Source organism: Ovis canadensis, chromosome 14, assembly GCF_042477335.2.
Source record: "Ovis canadensis isolate MfBH-ARS-UI-01 breed Bighorn chromosome 14, ARS-UI_OviCan_v2, whole genome shotgun sequence".
NCBI lineage: Eukaryota > Metazoa > Chordata > Mammalia > Artiodactyla > Bovidae > Ovis > Ovis canadensis.
This window is the reverse complement of record NC_091258.1, coordinates 71,769,475-71,783,074: the sequence shown is the minus strand read 5'-3', so window position 1 is coordinate 71,783,074 and position 13,600 is coordinate 71,769,475. Positions and strand designations below refer to the sequence as shown.

General features: G+C 41.7%; 1 long non-coding RNA gene across 1 annotated transcript; it reads right to left on the bottom strand.

Moving 5' to 3' along the window:
- Window positions 1–2,350: 2,350 nt before the first annotated feature.
- LOC138419200 (uncharacterized) lies at window positions 2,351–10,505 on the bottom strand. The gene is made up of 2 exons (XR_011248870.1): window positions 6,324–10,505; window positions 2,351–2,681 (listed from the first exon to the last, which is right to left on the bottom strand). It is a non-coding gene; the product is annotated as an uncharacterized lncRNA (long non-coding RNA).
- Between the last annotated feature and the right edge of the window lie 3,095 nt (window positions 10,506–13,600).

Here is a 13,600-nt window from a genome sequence, read left to right as displayed (position 1 = left end):
TCTCAGTCCTAAATATAAGAAGTAAAAGCATAAACTTAAAGAAGCAGACAGGAGACAAACTTCATGAACCTAAGGGAGCCAAAGGGTTCTGCAGCAAGACAAAAAAGGCTGAGCCATAAAATAAATGAGTGGAGCTAGAGATTGGGAGAAAATATTTACACATTTAACATCTGACAAAGGATATTCAGAATATATAAAGAGTACTCAAAATTCATTAAGTCAAGTGTCGAATTATTTTGGGGGGTTATGAAAATTTCTACATATTAGATCATGGTGATGGATGCACAATCCTATTGTTAAATGTTAAATATTAACACAAGTGTTAATGTTGTGTTAAATGTCATTAACCTATTGTTAAATGTTAATACAAATGTTAATGTTGTATTAAATTGTAACACCACTTATTAAATGTTATTGACTACTGGCAAATGTTACATATAAATTATACCTATAAAACTGTTAAAATCAATTGCTGTTCTGTACTACAAAATTTATAAGATATGGACATTTTAAAATACACCAGCTATAACTGCAAAATTATAAGGCTATTTAGGATTTTAAAAATTGGAGCTATCTGGGATATATAAGAAAAATTGTACAACAAATCTTGAAGTGATAATGTAAGAATATGGATAATGAGAGGGTCATAATATAAACTGAATATAACTGAATGCCTTATGTTTTTCAAGTATAACCCTATTTAATGCACATCTTTTATATATGGCTCAAATTACTACCCTACTAGTTCACCCATCATATTATTACAGACACATAATATAAATTATAGATATATAAGAACATTTTATAATATGGAAATACATTTATAATGAGAAATTAAATGATGAAACTAGATCAAACCTATTTTTTACAGCTTTGAGATATAATTGATATAATTTATACCTATTTTAGCTATGACAAACCTAGACATTGTTTTGAAAAGCAGTGACATTACTCTGCTGACAAAGGTCCGTATAGTCAAGGCTATGGTCTTCCCAATGGTCACATATGGATGTGAGAGCTTGTCCATAGAGAAGGCAGATCACCAAAAATTTGATGGCTTCGAACTATGGTGCTAGAGAAGACTCCTGGAAGTCCCTTGGACTGCAAGGAGAACAAACCAGTCAATATTAAGGGAAATCCAACCCTGAATACACTTTGGAAGGACTGATGCTGTTGCTGAAGCTGAAGCTCCAGTATTTTGGTCATCTGATGTGAACAGCAGACTCACTGGAAAAGTCCCTGATGCTGGGAAATATTGAGGACAGGAGAAGAGAGCGCCAGAGGATGAGATGGCTGGATGGCATCACCGATGCAATGGACGTGAAGTGGGGCAAACTCTGGGAGATGGTGAAAGATAGGGAGGCCTGATGTGATACAGACCATGGGGTCGCAAAGAGTCAGACATGACTGGGCAACTGAACAACAACCACAAATACCTATTTTAAATTTTTATTTGGAGAAGACTTTAGATTTACACAAAAGTCACAAAGTACTACAAAGAATGCATATATACCTTCATTTGACTTCCTCTCATGTGAATATTTTATATAACCTTGGTTTGTGTGTGCTCAGTTGCATCTGACTCTTCATGGCCCTATGAACTGTATCCTGCTAGGCTCCTCTGTCCATGGGATTCTCCAGGCAAGAATACTGGGGTGGGTTGTCATGCCCTCCTCCAGGGGATCTTCCTGACCCAGGGATCAGACTCAAGCCTCCTGCATCTTTTGCATTGCTGACAGATTCTTTACCCAGTGAGCCACCTGGGTAGCCCCTATGTAACCATCATACGTTTATCAAATTAAGATAGTAACATTGCTATGACACTCAACTAAATTAGTTTCTATTTGGATTTCACAAGTTTTTCCACTACTGTCCTCTTTCTGTCTCAGGATTCAACCCAGGGAATACTGCCTTTAAACATCATGTTTTCCTGAATTCCCTTGTTCTGTGACCATTTCTCACCCTTTTCTCTTTTTCCAGTCTTCATTTTGAGGAGTACTGATCAGGTATTTGGGATATTGACCTTCTTTTAGGTCAGTCTGTTTTCCTCATTAAACAAGGGTTATCCATATTGGAAAAGACACTTCTGAATCGAAGTCCCTTTCTAATAACATCATGTCTAGGGGTATAGACTATTAAAGGGACAACAACGGTAATATTTGCCAGATTTTTCTACTGAAAATAGCAAAAAAAAAAAAAAAAATGACCAAAAAGAACCAACATATAGAGCTCACATCAACAGATTTCAAGATTTATAAACCTTCAGTAGTATTGGTGAAAGGATAAAACAGAACAAAGGAATACAATAGAGATCCCAAGAAGACCCACATAAGTCAGTTACACTCAAGTGTTTCAGAGAGGTAAAAAGTTTATTCAAAATGGAGAAAGATAGACTTTTCAGCAAATAAAGTAGAGGTTCATAGCCCCCCCCCCCCCCAAAAAAAATTCCAGTGGCGGGGCCGGGGCGGAGTAGGGGCGGAGGCAGTGTGGGGGCAGGGACTCTCAAAGGAATCTCAACACATTCATCCCATAAGCCTTATACTGATAAAGAACTGATATCCAGAACAGAGTTCTTAAAAGTCAGTTAAGAGCCTGCTGAGCAGTGGGCTGATTTCCTTTAGGATTCACTGGTTTGATCTCCTTGCTGTCCAAGAACAGGAGCTGGATATTAAATTGCTAACCTAGGGGAGAAACCATGCTCATTAGTTTCACACCTTCCATCCAGTTTTCAATTACTGAATCTTGCAGAGCTTAACACATGTACCCTAAACCCTGACCAACAGAACCACTGATCATTAAACACTTCAGCTTAAGCCTTAATCAAAGGCCCCATTACTAACACCCAGATTCCTCAGTGTCTCAACCCAAAGGAAACCCCCGATATGGACACTGACACGCATTCCCTCTTCACTGACCCTTCACAGACCCCCCCTCACTGGGGATTCTTACCCAGAATCAGGCTCACCAGCCTGAGCCCCCAAGAGTCCTTCCGTAACTACCAAAGCCTGAACCTGGTCCAAAACCAGTTCTGCTTCTAATGTGTTCTCCCCAGAGTGCATCTGTGGCTGTTGCTAGGGACTTGGAGGGCCCGGGAGGAGGCATATCTGCTGAGGGCTCTGGGTTAGTTTCCTGAGTTCTAGCCTCCCACAGGTTCTATGACATCATATGGCTCCGTGACCTCAGAGAGGTTCTGGCCTTTAGGATGGGAATGGCTTCAACAGCTGTTATCGCTTTGCTGGGTGGGAAGACATGGAAATGTCATACGGGTACCCCAGTCACAGACACGTTAAGTCTTCTGAGGCTGGCACCTTGCCAAGGCCAATGTGGTATGAGATGCGTTCTAGTCATCAGTTTGGGCAAAACGGGCAAGTTGATGGTGCCCTTGAGCCCTTAGGCAGTAACACCTTGAGTGCGGCCAGTTTACCTGAAGTCTGATATTCTTGTGGAAGAAAAAATTGTGCAGAGAGCTTCTGGTTGGATCAAAGGTTGAATCTACTTGAGGTCTATGTTGGAAAAAATCTATGCTTGTATTTCTTTTTCTCACACTACTGCCACAATTGCAACACGTGTGACATGTCTGTCATCTCCTCTATACCAACTGAGTCCTTAAGTCTGAGAGGCTAACAGGCAGGAAGGCCAGGGGTCTCCAAACGGAGGAAATAGCCTGCAAGTGTCAGACATTTTTATCTCTCTTAAGCGGCAGGAGGAAACAAACTAGCGATATTTTTTCCTTCTCTATACAAATTTAAAAGGAGGTTTCTCCTAAAATACTGTGTTGCCATGACACCTGGTTTCACCTGAAGTTAACCATTCTCAAACCTAGAGATAACCAATGCCTTTTCTTACGGAAATGTTTATCTTAAGCTATGCTAATATACTATGCATTTACCCCAAACTCTGTCTTCAAGTTGGTTCCGCCTTTTGGCTCAGAAACTACTTGACAAACCAGTATGTTATACTCAGATATTGTTCCTGCAATCTATGTAAATGAAATTATTTGTATGGTGCTCTGCCCTTTTTCAAGATTCAAGTTAATCATTTTATGGTCCAGGATGAACTATTTGGTGCCAAGATTATCCCAAAATGCATCTTATGGGTGAGGGGCCTGGTGCCATTCCTTTCTTTCATTAACTGCTAGTGACTATATAACATCCAGCTGAAGACAAGCAGGAGGGTACTCTTTCTGCCCCTTTCTGATGCCTGTGTCAGAAGCTTTCTCTATCTCCTTTATACTTTAATAAAACTTTATTACACAGGAGCTCTGAGCGATCAAGCCTCGTCTCTGGCCCCGGATTGAATTCTTCTCCTCCGGGGGCCAAGAATCCCGGCGTCGTGATTCAACAACCTTTCAAGTCTGACTCAGTTATAACCCTCTCTATGCAGAGATATTGCCAGACCCCAGAAGTAAAGGGCTTGGTCCTAAATGCTGCTGCCCCAGTACAGATGCCAGTTCTAAGTAGCAGGTCCCCAAGTTACCTACAACTTGTCTGACTTGGCTACAAATCCTTGCCTGGAGAGTCTCACAGACAGCCTGTCAGTGGGGTCCACGAACTTTGCAACACTCCAGGGGGTTGCAAAGAGTCAGACATGACTGAAGTGACTTAGCACGGCACAGCTTGCTGAAAAGCTCACAGAACTCAGTTTATTAAAGGAAACGATAAAGGACAAAGATGAATGACCAAATGAAGAGAAAAACAGGACCAGGAGGGTCTCGAGCACAGGAGCTTCTGCTCCTACGCTGTGGTGTGTTCCTCTCCCCAGGCCTGTATGTGTTCATCCATCTAGAAGCTCTCCAAAGCACACACTATTGGGACTTTACGGAGGCTTCCTTACATAGGCATGATCAATTAGTAACTCCGTTTTTAGCCCTTCTCTGCTCTCTGGAGGATGGAAAGTGTGCTGAAAATTCCAAACTTCTAATCATGGCTTGATCTTTCTGGTGACCATCCCCCATCCAGGAGCCCACCCACAGCCACATCAATAGCATAAGAGACATTCCAGATGCTCTCATTATGTAGAATTTTCGAGGGTTCAGGAGCTCTGTGCCAGAAACTGGTAACACAGACCAGCAGGTCAATTTTCTATTATTTTACAAGGTCAAACTCAAAAGGATATATGCTAAACAATTCTGTTTTTCTAATATTCTCCAAATGAAAAAAGATAGCTGCAAAAAGATCTGTGATGCCAAGGGTTAGGGTCGGGGAAAGGTTGTGACTATGAGGATGTATCATGAGGGAGTTTGTGTTGACAAAGCATTCTGAATTTTTACTGTGGTGTTGGTTATATAAACCTACATATATGATTGTTTCTTGAAGTGATATATAAAAATCAAGCAAAACCGAGTGCATGGTAAAACTGGTGCAATCAACCCAATTGTAGTTAATAGCACTGTAACAATTTCCATTTCCTCTGTTTATGGTTAACTGTGTGCTTATATAACATTTTAGCTTTGGGAAGAGTGGGCTGAAAAGCATTTAGAAAATTTTTGGAATATTTCAGTTTTTGTAATTCTAAACATTTCAAAATTCAAAATTCTAAAAATATAACATTTATATTAATTTTATAAACCCCCAAATGCTACTTATAAATTTGGCTAAATACATCCAAATACATGGAGTAGTACTTATGAAACGAGTAAAGTGTTTCATTTTGAAGTACTTCAAATACTTTGAAATAACACAAACTTAGAACCAAAGAAATGCGAAGGTTAAATAATAAAATAGTCATTGAACACTCCTCCACTGTATATATTAAAATTCAATCTGGGACACGACTGAGCGACTTCACTTTCACCTTTATGCATTGGAGAAGGAAATGGCATCCCACTCCAGTGTTCTTGCCTGGAGAATCCCAGGGACAGGGAAGCCTGGTGGGCTGCCGTCTGTGGGGTCGCACAGAGTCAGACACGACTGAAGCGACTTAGCAGCAGCAGCAGTGACAACACTAACTACTACTACTTAAAATGTATAAGATCAATGACAAGGCAACTAGAAATGTGGTTGAAATTATCCTTTCTCTTGGGGCTTGTGAGGTGTATCATCCCTTAAGTTTAGACTTATGACATAATGCTCTTCATCCTTTCCCCAAGGCTACTTTCCTTCATTGTTATCAGATATTTTGTTAAAGCCTACGATATTGAATGGGTTTCTACACATATTTCCTGACAAATGATGCAGTGATATTACTCAAATCTTGCCAAATTCATCGCCATAGTAAAGTATTTCTCCAGAGTTAACTGACATCTGTTGAAGTGTTATTTCTGGGCAAAGGCTTCCCCACAGTTGTATTTCTATTAATTTCTAATTATAGAAATATTCACTTACCTGTGATTCATGATGACCACATATGATCTGGTCTATTCCCACTGAAGGCTTTCCTAGACTTTCACACTACATAGGTTTTATCTCAGTATATTTTTTGGACATAAAATGTCCTAAAATATTTTCACCGAGGTTGGTTTTCAGTTCAGTTCAATCGCTCAGTCGTGTCCAACTCTTTGAAAACCCATGAACCGCAGCACACCAGGCCTCCCTGTCTATCACCAACTCCTGGAGTCTACCCAAACCCATGTCCATTGAGTCGGAGATGCCATCCAACCATCTCATCCTCTGTCGTCCCCTTCTCCTCCTGCCCTCATCTTTCCCAGCATCAGGGTCTTTTCCAATGAGTCAGCTCTTTGCATCAGGTGGCCAAAGTATTGGAGTTTCAGCTTCAACATCAGTCCTTCCAATGAACACCCAGGACTGATCTCCTTTAGGATGGACTGGTTGGCTCTCCTTGCAGTCCGAGGGACTCTCAAGCGTCTTCTCGAACACCACAGTTCAAAAGCCTCAATTCTTCGGCATTCAGCTTTCTTTATAGTCCAGCTCTCACATCCATACATGACCGCTGGAAAAACCATAGCCTTGACTAGACAGACCTTTGTTGACAAAGTAATGTCTCTGCTTTTTAATATGCTGTCTAGGTTGGTCATAACTTTCCTTCCAAGGAGTAAGCGTCTTTTAATTTCATGGCTGCAGTCACCATCTGTGGTGAATTTGGAGCCCAGAAAAATGAAGTCAGCCACTGTTTCTACTGTTTTCCCATCTATTTGCCATGAAGTGATGGGACCAGATGCCATGATCTTCGTTTTCTGAATGTTGAGCTTTAAGCCAGCTTTTTCACTCTCCTTTTTCACTTTCATCAAGAGGCTTTTTAGTTCCTCTTCACTTTCTGCCTTATGAGTGGTGTCATCTGCATATCTGAGGTTATTGATATTTCTCCCGGCAATCTTGATTCCAGCTTGTGCTTCCTCCAGCCCAGCGTTTCTCATGATGTACTCTGCATACAAGTTAAATAAGTAGGGTGACAATATACAGCCTTGATGTACTCCTTTTCCTTTTGGGAACCAGTCTGTTGTTCCATGTCCAGTTCTAACTGTTGCTTCCTGACCTGCATACAGGTTTCTCAAGAGGCAGGTCAGGTGGACTGGTATGCCCATCTCTTTTAGAATTTTCCACAGTTTTTTGTGACCCACACAGTCAAATGCTGTGGCATAGTCAATAAAGCAGAAATAGATGTTTTTCTGGAACTCTCTTGCTTTTTCAGTGATCCATCGGATGTTGGCAATTTGATCTCTGGTTCCTTTGCCTTTTCTAAAAGCAGCTTGAACAACTGAAAGTTCATGGTTCACATATTGCTGATGCCTGGCTTGGAGAATTTTAAGAATCACTTTACTAGCGTGTGAGATGAGTGCAATTGTGCGGTAGTTTGAGCATTCTTTTGCATTGCCTTTCTTTGGGATTGGAATGAAACTGACCTTTTCCAGTCCTGTGGCCACTGCTGTTTTCCAGATATGCTGGCATATTGAGTGCAGCACTTTCATGGCATCATCTTTCAGGATTTGAAATAGCTCAACTGGAATTCCATCACCTCCACTAGCTTTGTTCATAGTGATGCTCCCTAAGGCCCACTTGACTTCACATTACAGGATGTCTGGCTCTAGATGAGTGATCACACCATCGTGATTATCTGGGTCGTGAAGATCTTTTTGTACAGTTCTTCTGTGTATTCTTGCCACCTTTTCTTAATATCTTCTGCTTCTGTTAGGTCCCTACCATTTCTGTCCTTTATTGAGCCCATCTTTGCATGAAATGTTCCCTTGGTATCTCTAATTTTCTTGAAGAGATCTCTAGTCTTTCCCATTCTATTGTTTTCCTCTATTTCTTTGCATTGATCGCTGAGGAAGTCTTTCTTATCCCTCCTTGTTATTCTTTGGAACTCTGAATTCAAATGGGTATATCTTTCCTTTTCTCCTCTGCTTTTCACAGCTATTTGTAAGGCCTCCTCAGACAGCCATTTTGCTTTTTTTGCATTTCTTTTTCTTGGGGATGGTCTTGATTCCTGTCTCCTGTACAATGCCATGTACCTCCATCCATAGTTCATCAGGCACTCTAGCAGATCTAGTCCCTTAAATCTTTCTCACTTCCACTGTAGAGTCATAAGGGATTTGATTTAGGTCATTCCTGAATGATCTAGTGGTTTTCTCCACTTCCTTCAATTTCAGTCTGAATTTGGCAATAAGGTGTTCATGATCTGAGCCACAGTCAACTCTTGGTCTTTTTTTTTTTTTTTTTTGCTGACTGTATAGAGCTTCTCCATCTTTGGCTCCAAAGAATATAATCAATCTGATTTCAGTGTCGACCATCTGGTGATGTCTGTGTGTAGAGTCTTCTCTTGTGTTGTTGGAAGAGGGTGTTTGCTATGACCAGTGCCTTCTCTTGGCAGAACTCTGTTAGCCTTTGCCCTGCTTCATTCGGTATTCCAAAGCCAAATTTGCCTGTTACTCCAGGTGTGTCTTGACTTCCTACTTTTGCATTCTAGTTCCCTATAATGAAAAGGACATCTTTTTTGGGTGTTAGTTCTAGAAGGTTTTGTAGGTCTTCATAGAACTGTTCAACTTAAGTGCAGCCAAGAGGAACTACCCTACATCCAAGGTCAGGGGCAGTGGCCGAGAGGAGATACCCCATGTCTGAGGTAAGGAGCAGAGGCTGTGCTTTGCTGGAGCAGCCGTGAAGAGATACCCCACATCCAAGGTAAGAGAAACCCAAGTAAGATGGTAGGCACTGAGAGAGGGCATCAGAGGGCAGACAGACTGAAACCACAATCACAGAAAACTAGCTAATCTGATCACACGGACCACAGCCTTGTCTAACTCAATGCAACTAAGTCATGCCATTTGGGGGCCACCCAAGATGGACGGGTCATGGTGGAGAGGTCTGACAGAATGTGGTCCACTGCAGAAGGGAATGGCAACCCACTTGCCTTGAGAACCCCATGAACAGTATGAAAAGGCAAAAAGATAGGATACTGAAAGATGCACTCTCCAGGTCGATAGGTGCCCAATATGCTACTGGTGATCAGTAGAGAAATAACTCCAGAAAGAATGAAGGGATGGAGCCAAAGCAAAAACAATACCCAATATCCACAATGTGGATGTGACTGGTGATATAAGCAAAGTCTGATGCTGTAAAGAGCAATATTGCATAGGAACCTGGAATGCTAGGTCCATGAGTCAAGGTAAATTGGAAGTGGTCAAAGAGGAGACAACAAGAGTGAACATCGACATTCTAGGAATCAGCGAACTAAGATGGACTGGAATGGGTGAATTTAACTCAGATGACCATTATATCTACTACTGTAGGCAGGAATCCCTTAGAAGAAATGGAGTAGCCATCATGGTCAACAAGAGTCTGAAATGCAGTACTTGGATGCAATCTCAAAACAGAATGATCTCTGTTCATTTCCAAGGCAAGCCATTCACTATCACGGTAATTCAAGTCTATGCCCCGACCAGTAACGCTGAAGAAGGCTGGTTTTACCTGAGTTGTCTCGTATATTTTTTCATCAATATAAAATATGCTGTAATCACTAAAGATAATACCACATTCTTTGCATTGCAATTCTTCTCTGCATACTATTTTTTGAGGGTCTGCAACTTACTACACATTAGCCCAAAGAGACTACCTGTGATTTCATTTATGTTTAACAAGGATTAACAAGTGAGCAAAAGCCTTCCCACTTTTGCTGCATCCAAAGGGCCCCTCTCCCGTATGTTTTCATCGATGAACCTTGAGCCCTGACTTTGTGGTAAAGGCTTTTCCACATTCACAGCATTCATATGGCCTCTTTCCCACGTGAATTCTCTAACAGGTGATGAGATCATTTTTGTGTAAAGAGAATTTTCCACATTCAGTACATGCAAAAAAGCATTTCCTGAATAAAATCTCTGATGTTCTATCAGGCATGTCTTCTTTCTAAATGCTTTACCACACTCGCTGCATTTGTATAGTTTCTCTCCAGTGCAAATCTGCTGATATATACCTAGAGTACTCCTTACAGAAAGTGAAGTCGCTCAGTCATGTCCGACTCTTTGTGATCCCATGGTCTGTAGCCTACCAGGCTCCTCTGTCCATGGGACTTTCCAGGCAAGAATACTGGAGTGGGTTGCCATTTCCTTCTCCAGGAGATCTTCCCAACCCAGGGATTGAACCTGGGTCTCACGAGTTGTAGGCAGATGCTTTACTTCCTGAGGCACCAGGGAAATCTAAGCCCTTGCCATGTTCATTACACATATATGGTTTCTCTCCAGTATGAGTTCATAGGTGTGCACTAAGCTTCCTTTTTGAGAATAAGCCTTTGCCACACATTTACTGCATACATTGGGTTTCTCTACAGTGAGTTCGTTCATGCACAATGAGACTGCCTTTCTGAACGAAGCCTTTTCCACAATCACTGCATATATAGGGTTCCTCTCCAGTGTGAGTTCACTGATGTCTGATGAGGTGGGCCTTGGCTGGAGAGGCCTTCCTGCATTCACTGCATAGGTAGGATTTCTCCCCTGTATGAGTTCACTCATGTACAATCAGTTGGCTCTTCACAGTAAAGGCTTTCCCACAATCACTGCATATAAATGGTTTCTCAGTAGTATGATTGCACTAATGTACAAGATCACCCTTCATAGTGAAGCCTTTTCCGCAGACACTACACACATACGGTTTCTCTCCTGTATGAGTTTGCTGATGTATGATGAAGTAGTGCTTTGTTGAAAAGCCTTTCCCACATTCACTGCACATATATAGTTTCTCTTCTCTGTGAGTTTGCTGATGTGTGCTAAGACTGTTCTTCAAGGTGAACCTTTCCCACATTCACTGCATATAAAGGGTTTCTCATATGTATGAGTTCAATGGCATGCAATAAGACATCTCAGTGAAGCCTTTTCCACAGTCACTGAACATGTAAGGTTTCTCTCCTGTGAGATCCAAACAGTCCATCCTAAAGGAAATCAGTCCTGGATCCTCATTGGAAAGGCTGATGTTGAAACTGAAACTGCAACACTTTGGCTGCCTGATGCGAAGAGCTGAGTCATTTGAAAAGACCCTGATGCTGGGAAAGATTGAAGGCAGGAGAAGAGGATGACAGAGGATAAGATGGTTGGATGGCATCACTGACTCAATGGACATGGGTTTGAATAAACTCTGGGAGTTGGTGATGGACAGGGAGGCCTGGCGTGCTGCAGTCCATGGGGTCACAGAATCAAACGCGACTGAGCGACTGAACTGATCAGGCTTAGCCTCTCATTTTTCTCATTTGCATAGTAATTAACAGACGTGTCCAACATCCACAGCCTTGAATGAATTGAGATGATGTTATCAAGTCTGTCATAGTTCTAGTTCAAAAAATGCTTACCAGGGACTTACCTGATGGTCCAGTGTTTAAGACTCCCAATGCAGGTACCCATGATTCAATCCCTGGGCAGGGAACTCAGTACCACATAATGCAGCTAAAGACTTGGCATGCTACAACTAAAAGACCTCATGTGCCACAACTAAGACCCCACACTACCGAAAAAAAAAAAAAACTTCAATAAATTTTAGGTATTATGTTCAGTGTGCTTTTCAAGGGGGGGGGGGCAGGATTGAATCTAGAGTGTAAAAATTAATAGAATGTTTTTGGAGTACAACTTGCAATTGCTCAGTTTCATTCTCTTAAAGCCACCAATCAACTTTTCATTCTCCTAAAGCCACCAATCAACTTTTAAGAATTCAAATTCAGCAGAAATTATCGTTGTAAGAACAAACATGCACAAGGATATTTATGGCATCAATTTTGACAGTTTTAAGGAAGTAAGAAATCTTGTGATCATTACATAAACTCACTCTTGCATCTCTGCATTCATACCTTTTGACAGTGCCACAGCATAATGACTGATCAACGTGTCCCATGGAACAATAGTAAGCTTGATGCAGAGGGAAGACTTGCTCATTGAAGCATGTTCTACTCTCTTGGAGCTCTCCTAACACATTGTAATGGAGCCCAGGAGAGGCATGGGATGAGATACTATGTGAAAAGTCACCCCATCCATTCCAGGGTATCCGAAGTGTGACGGCATCGGCGACTAAGATTTATTTAGAGATATAGAGAGAGATAAAGAAAGAATATTGCAGTTAATAAAATAGAGGAAAGAGGCTGATATTCCTTGGTTTACACAGAAAGCCAATAAAGCCCCAGCATAGGACTTGCTCTGTTCACGTAGGCCACAGGCGCCCTCCCAAATGGGGCACCCTCTCGAGTGGGTCTTAGAAGCCTGGGCAGAGAAGTGAACTCAGAGCGCCCCTGCACTCCAGGGAGTCAGCCTGAAAAGGAAAGAGAAAGGGAGAGAGAGAACGAAAGAAAGAATGACATGGGGAGACCAAGTTTCGGTGAGCAAGGCTTGCAACTTGATTTTCTTTCCTTTTTTTTTTTTTTTTTTTTTTGTGAACCCATGGACTGTAGCCCACCAGGCTCCTCTGTCCATGGGTTTCCCAGGCAAGGCAACTTGATTTTCAAAAGGAGCTTTTATACCCTAAGTTGTACATAGAGAATAATGGAAGATGCAGAGTCAGCAGTCCTGACCCTTATTGAGACCTTTCTTTCTGCATACCTATCTGTATACACAGGTCTTAGGTGATTTACATCATCTTCTGGCCAGGAGGCCTATTAGCATTTTATGACCCTTTTCTGATAAGAGTTCGTCAACCAGAAAACTTATTTTCCCTAAAAGTGTTGTTCTTTCCAAAGTCTGGTGCCACTCTCAGAAAGCACTAAATAGTTACATTCCTATAGGGCAAAGGTGCGGGCTATAACAAGGAAAGAATTTATTAACTCAAAGTTTAATGTTGTTAATATCAAGGCTACTACTTATATCTCTATATATCAGCTATATTAATTAATGCACTCCCAGGTACACAACGAAAGATATGAAAACTTGGCAGCAAGCATTGGCTCAACAATGAAACCCTTAACCAGTTCTATTCTATTGATTTTTAACTCCTTGAAAGGCTCTACATTCCTAGAATGTTTTAAGCTGCCCGTGCCTCTCACAGTTCAGTTCAGTTGCTCTGTCATGTCCGACTCTTTGCGACCCCATGAATTGCAGCACGCCAGGCCTTCCTGTCCATCACCAGCTCCTGGAGTTCACTCAGACTCACGTCCATCGAGTCAGTGATGCCCTCCAGCCATCTCATCCTGGGTCGTCCCCTTCTCCTCCTGCCCCCAATCTCTCCCAGCATCAGTCTTTTCC